This window comes from Chaetura pelagica, unplaced genomic scaffold (assembly GCF_000747805.2).
Source record: "Chaetura pelagica isolate M959 unplaced genomic scaffold, ChaPel_1.0 scaffold69, whole genome shotgun sequence".
Classification (NCBI taxonomy): domain Eukaryota; kingdom Metazoa; phylum Chordata; class Aves; order Apodiformes; family Apodidae; genus Chaetura; species Chaetura pelagica.
The window spans coordinates 3,476,057-3,483,607 of NW_009970724.1; positions in this window are offsets into that span (position 1 = coordinate 3,476,057).

Genomic DNA, 7,551 nt, shown 5'->3' on the forward strand with positions numbered 1-7,551 from the left:
CCCCACCTCTACATGCCCCCTGCTTTTCCCTGGATTGAATCCAGCCATTGTGGATCTACAAGGTATTTTGGCTCAGCTAAGCTCCCAGAGGAAAATTAACAATATGCAAAGAAGAAAAAAAAGCAGTCCATGTGTAGTAAGGACTGAGATCAAGCAGGTTTACTAAGAACTACGCCCAAGAGAATTTACATTAGTACTTGGAGAAACCTGCTTCATTTGAAGCTGGCTGGCTGGGGCTCTATATCCAATCTGTTGTCCCCATAGGTCAAAAATCTCTTTTTCATCCACTCATGCTATCCTATAGCAACTTTTAAATAATTCCCAAGTATGAAAGAATATGGCCCTGCCTAGCAGCACTATGTTGCTTTCTCCGATACATTTTGCCTTCCAGTCAGTCTCCCTGGCTCAATAACCGGCCCAAACCATACCACATTCCTAAGTGCTGTGGCTGCAGTTTTCTCTGTGCTACAATGTATATCTTGTACCAATAACTGGTAGCTGCATTTATTATAGACAGCTTTCAGTATTACTCATTTACAGGCCAATCCATTTCTCTGGCCTCAATAATGTTGGTAGTAAAAAACAAACAAAAAAGCAAACAAAACCCCCACAAAACCAAAACAAAAAAACCTCACTATTCTGCTTAAGGGAAAATGGTGGTAATTACAGCTTTTCAGCATGTTACAATGGGACAAGATAAAAAAATACTACATCAGCACCACTCCCCCAAGTCAGTAAGTACTTCCTACAAAATCAGGAATTGAGATGTGTTATATTCCTCAACATCACTGAAACCTCAGCTCGTATTTGTGCATAGAGAACTGCCTCAGACCACAAGGTCCAGCTTTGATGAAGCTGCTAATGGTTCACGCTTTCGGTGCCAGCATTGCTGTTTCTACTGCTCTCAATCCATTATTGCATCTCAATCTTAATTGCACCTCCTATTATGACAGCAAATTAAACGTGATTTTTTTCTGGCAGAAGATTAACGAAGTTCACTCTTTACAATTCAGCACAATTGAGAAGCTGATCATACAGACATCCAGGTTAGTTCTGTCACAGCAGCTCTGGAATATTTACACCATGCCCCAAGAACATTACCCAACAATGCAGTTAAAACAGGGCTCACGTTCTTGGCTACAGCTCTAGTTCTACACTGGCTCTTAAAAAGGGTATGTAGGACAAGGAAGATTCTAGCTAAATTCACCTCTAGAGTTCAGCTCAAACTTATTTGTTCTGACTCAAGGGCAGCTTCTATTGGACTGGATGGTTGTGTGGAACTACTCATGTGGCTGCACAGGAAGCCCTGGACAAGAGCAGAGGCTGTTCCTAAAGCCACCTCAGGTTCACTAAGTTCATCTTCCACATTATGGCCCAAACCTAATAAACTGTCCTGGACTGGATGTGACTTGACTCAGCACAACACTCAGAAGTTTCTGCACTAATTACTTCACCGACTCAATAATTTTGTTTGTAAGCACTTTTGAGGTGGCATTTTGGACTTTTTATTTATATTTTGCTGAAAGAAAAAAAGGAAAAGCATTTTGAATCCCTGAGAATAAACTTCCAAAACCAGACAGTTACCAAAAATAGAAGTTATAAAAGGGAATTTTTTGTTGAACTAAGAGTAAGAAAGAAACCAATTTTTAACAGTGCTAAGGCCATTTTCTGCTTAAATATGCATACTTACACAGAATCAACCTTTTGCTTTCTTTGTTACAGGTCCTCTGTTTTCCTGCTCAGTTCTTCCTGCTGTATCCCCTAGAGAGCCCTAAATTCTCATTATTGTTGTTCATTCATGCTACCATATAAAGATCAAATACGAGAAAGCCTAGATTTCACTCAAGATCATTAACAACAAAAAAGCATTTCCAACGTTTTTACCTGAAGCAAAATGCTTCAGATAAACAAAGCTGGTTTGTCTTTAAACTTAAAAAATAAATAAATAAATAAATAAATCTGCCTGAAGATACACCTGACTGACTCATTTAGGTGTGGCTTCAGTAGCCAGTTTGCATCAGAGATAGTACAGGCTTTTTGCCACAACTTTTAATAAAATTTACAATATTATCAATTCAGTAACATAGTAACATCATACATATTTGTAATAATATTTCCACTAATTCAAATAGTACTTGAACAAAGACTTTACAGTAGTCACAGAAGTCAGCATGTCAAAATTAATAATAAAAAATTGCTGGAATCATAATTGGAAAAATTCAGTTGTAGTAAACTGCACAGAATGATAAGGAGTCATCTGGTCTATACTAATATCTATTAAAAATAAATCCACTCTAGCCATAAATTTAGAATGCCTGTTTTTAAGACACTTTTTAGTGAGAACGAGGCAAGGGGAAATAAAAGTTATAGCTATTAAACAGAACAATCCCTAGTCATTGATAAAAGATACATACATTAGACAATTTAGGAGTCTTATAACCCACATAGAATATTCCAGAGTTGATTTTGGTTACTTAAAAATGTCATGTTACATGTTGAAAAAGCAAATAGCCAATTACAAAATTTAAACACATTTAGGAAGATACTAATTTCCTTCTTATGCCCTTGTATTTTAAGTAGGGGCAGTCTAACCTGAATGGGTCTAAAAATTTGCAGTTGCATAAATCTGACACTTAATAATTAATCTGACTTTAATAATTAAATCCATTAGGCTATATTGAGTACAATGTATAACCACTCCTTGCTCATCAGATATCTCCATTTATATCACTTTTTCTAAATTCAGTAGAGGCTTCAAAGTCAAGTAGACAGGAAATAACAGCTGGACTGTAGTGCATTATTTAAAAATATATTCCAGATTGGAACTCATGAACCATAAAAGAAGTATACTAAGAAGGAAGCTCTTTGTCTTTCAGAATATATTCTGCTTCTTAGTTTTTAATGCTAAAGAGTGAGGTTTTATATCTCAAAACTGAAATACTGATCTCTAAAATATTTCAAGCAAATGTATTTTATTTCCATTATTTCAGTTACTTTGAGCATGTTATTATTCTAGCGTATAAACTTTTGACTCCAACTTCAAGAAGACAACAGTCCAAGAGACTTTCAGGTTCTGAAAGAGTTCACATATGTGAAACAGGGAAGTTGTGACTAAATGGGATGAGAATGGGAGGTGGACATACATGGGCACAGATGTTTTAGCCGTTGGCTACTGAAAAATTGAAATCCATATTAATATTTACTACTGGAGCGATCACATTAACACTGACTTTAAGAATTAATTATCTTACTCCAGGAGTTTTACCCCCTACAGATGTTACAAACTCCTATCTAAACAGTCACTTTTCTCTTTTCCCACTCCTTTAGAAACTTCCTTGTGTTACAGTCCCAGGTATTGTGGTTCTGCATTAATACTTTAAATTACATACAACCTACATAAAGATGTGTCAGGTCATGGAATAGCCCTGTTACTGTTTCGACTACCTTGCATATTATTTCAGGTCCTGGACCCCAGTAAAGGCCTCTATTGTTACTTAAACTGAACAACAGGTGAACCATAAAAACACAGATTACAAGTTTTAAAGTAAGATGTAGGTGTCTATATGTATTTAAAAAAAACCAAAACAACAAAAAACCCCCAAAAACAAAAACACTAACCCAAAAACCTGGCACATTTCTTTTTCCAAACCAAAGTTTTTTATAGACAAGATTAGGGCCCTCTCATAGAGGATATGAAAGACTGAATTTTTATTTAAACCTGACTGCCATCACACAGGCGTGGTGACCAGCAACACCAAATTTATAAACGAGAGATGCCTTTTCAGGGTTCAAATCCAGAGCGGAGGGTAAACATCTTTCAGATTTAGGTTAACAGTGTGACCAGGAAGCTTAACATGTTCTGAAGGAGGCCTGCAGAGCAGAAGCCCAGAAAGTGCTTCCATTACCTGTGTCTTTTTTAATATCTACAGAAAGAGCCCAGGAAGACTAGCCTCTGTACTTGAGTGTGCAAAGTCAAGGTCACACATTAAGTTCACATAGCTACTTACCCAGTTTAAGAGACAAGTTATTTCCACTACCGTGCCTGGTTGAAAAGCAAACAAATGGTACTACAAACAAACGAGGTAAGAGAGAGTACATTTCCCTTACTGAAAATTATTACCAAGATGGGACAAAGAAGAGTTCATAGCTAAATAAAGGTCTTATTTCTTGCTTATACAGTTGAACTGTAAATATAAAACCCTCAGTACTAGACTAGAAATTTAATTGAAAATATTGTCTAACTTAATTAATAGCTGCCAATCAACTAGGATTTTGGCATGTATGAGTCCATTTCTTTTATTATAGCTGAAAATCTCAAAGTAATAATACTTCTGGTCCTAAAGAGAAGGTGTGGAAACAAACATGCATTCACAGCATGAGCAAGTGCTGCATCTCTCTTCATTTGGGTTTGGCATTTAAACAGACACCCAGGGGAAGGGGGGGTGGGGAGGGAAGCAATGTGTCACCATGGTAACCAGGACATCTTGTTTTAGTATGTACATTAAAAAACCAGACAGGACAGAACAAAATTAGTCACCTAGAAAAATATTCATTTCTGGGCAAAACTATTCACGAACAATGAACATGAAATGAAATACATTGTCCTGTGAGATAAAAGACAAAATTTACTATTTTCTATTTTTGACAGTTGACTATTTAGAGCCAAGTTTTTTCTTACTTGCAAAAATCAAATACTTCCTCTCCTCTTGCTCTCTTAATTATTCTTCAGTACTTTTAGATTTACTTTCTCATGTGGCAAGTTATTCCCAAAATGGATCTTACTAAAGTTCTTTGTGAGTTCCAAGTGAGAAAGTACAAACATATCTAGAAATGAAATCTTCTCTAACTCCATTTATATTATGGAAACATTTTGTGGATGGTGACTGCTTTATTTTTGCACCTCCCACGATGCTGAACAAATGACTAGTCAAGAAAAATAAATTACTTGAGAATCACTAGCATTGCATAAAGGCATATTGAAACTCCACAAATAACCAGTGTATTCCTACTACTCCAACTTTGCTTTTTTACTGACCTTTCACTTTGTAATGGTACACAATAAGTAAGTCAAGTGTCAATTATTTCCTCATGTCCCCTCATTTCAACAACAAGAACTTGTTTTTTACCCTTTTAACTAATAAACTCAAGTCAGAAAATGAGATTTCTTGCCTATTCCTCTTATAAACGTCCTACTTGAGTGATCAACATTTTATTGTATTTTCTTAAGTCCACACATATACCCATCTTATAAGAAAACTTGTTACGAAGGTACTTGGCAGGTAGTATCACTAACAATCCATAAAAACCATCAGAAACATCAGTGAAAGGTTTCTTACAAATGGCCTTTCTTTTTCTAGCTGCATGTCTCAGCTGACACACATTTAGAAGAGAGAAAAGTTTTGTGATAAATAATACAAGCTTTCTATGAAAAACACTAATCTGCTATTGTAAGTAAACATCTGTAATATTAAATGTATTATAAACAGATGACTTACTGTGTGGCAGTGTTCACACTGGTTTTTATGGAGAAGCAGCCTGATGGCCTGTTGAATGGCTGAATGCCAGTCACATTTTAAACAGCAATATTTATTTATATAATATATTCAAGAAAACAAGTAATATTTTTCACTGTTAGTGAGAACAGCACTTTTAACTTTTTTTTTTTTTTTATGAACAAGGCTATTTTCTGATCTGCAAAGATTTTGGAGGCTAATATAAACCAAGTTGGTTTGCAACCAGGAATTTTCTGTGAAATAATGCTGTAAGTGATTTGTCTTTCTTTGTGACACTTCAGAAATCTAGAACTCTTATTTTGCTTCCTGCTACTAATTGTCAGCTCTGGATGGCTTAAGTATAGAGGAAAGCCAGAAAAGCCATCTGTTTGGAAGAATGAAAAAGCCTACTTGTTTTACTCATTTCCTGGGCAAAATGAAGAGCTGAAAGGTTTTCAGTGAGAAAACTGCTTAGACTGCACTAAGCCAGATGTATAATTCAAAAGGAATAAATGGAGCAGAATTTTCTTAGTTCAATATAAGATAGTTGTATGGTAAGTAAAAAGAAACCACTTGCTCCTTTAAGCAAATAGTCTTTAAGTGTTTGTGTAAATTTTCCAGATCTCAGGCTTGCTTTTCCAAATGAACTTATATAACAACAGGCTGTTCTATCACTAAATTAAAACAATAAAATGTTAGCAGTATTATAAATAAATGCCTATAATGCTCACTTGAAAGAAACTTTTGCTTTAGTCCTTCTATGAAAACCTAGGATATCTTCTGTTAGAAAAAGCTAATCCCTGAGTTTTGGATCTGAGAAGCAGGACTCTTACATAATGCATTAGCCTAGCACATCAAATTACAGTAGGGACTAATGCACTACTAGTTATTAGCTCCCATCTTCTGACATCTCTACTTAGATGGCTTGGTCAGAAGTTAATTTCTACCAGCAAAGCTCTGTTGACAGAATTCTGTGCAGTCCCACATGACTATGTGACTCCCAAGCAAAGCTAAACAGACTAGAACATCCAGATCAAATGTGGTATCATCAGGGAGAATTAGATGAATGAAAAAAAACAACACATAAATGAATTAGCTTCCATTGACCCAGCTACATATAGTAGGTTTGCAAGTCATAATCATATCTAGACAGCAGTAAAATTCAATTGCAAGATCTTTGTCAGTATCAGGGACATGTAGTAACAGCAGGCATGGCTGTTCTCCCTTTAATTCAGATTTGAGAGGTTTGTAGCGTCTCATCAGAGAGCTTACCCTTCAGCAGTTTCTTTCAAACAGATACTAGAGGAAACCTTAAACCATGTTTTTGCTGCACTTAGGCAGCTCAACAGCTGACAATGAAAATAGTATTAAAATAAAATATGCAGTTATCAAAACTATTCTGAGTTTGTCTGGTATGAATGAGTAACAATAGCTTTTGCCCTTTTTCATCCCATCTTGATAAAGCTTTTGAACAGTGTATGAAGTCTCTAACTTAGCTAGCAAACTTTCAGGCCATTATGATGGGAAGGCTGACATCCATTACAGCAGTCAATTGAGTCTCATTTATTTGAAAACAAAAAACAACCTTAATCACATGTACCTACTCAAGATTACTATTCCAACATAGAAACAAAAAAAATTACTGTAGTGCCTCCAGCCATAGTCCAATTAAGAGACTGGAGAAATAGATTATGTGCATTTTTATATCTCTCTCTATATATCTATCCCTAGACACAGGGCTAATTTAGATTATGCTTGCAGAAACAGCTTTATCTTCAGAACTTCCTTTATTTCCTAATGTTCCTGTCACAGGGAAGAACAGAAGTGTAACATGGGACAATTTTACAGCTAACAAGCAGGTCATTTTTATTTGCCTTATTAAGCAGATGAACTACTTAGCTCTCATCTCTGAAGCGCACAAGTGCCTTATTTTACTACTAAGCAATTCAACAGCTCTTCTGCTAATCCTTTTCCCTCCAACTGCACTGTTCAGTGACATAGTATTTGAAGCACTCTTCTCGATACTGGGAGTGTAGATGAACAATTAGCTATATTACTT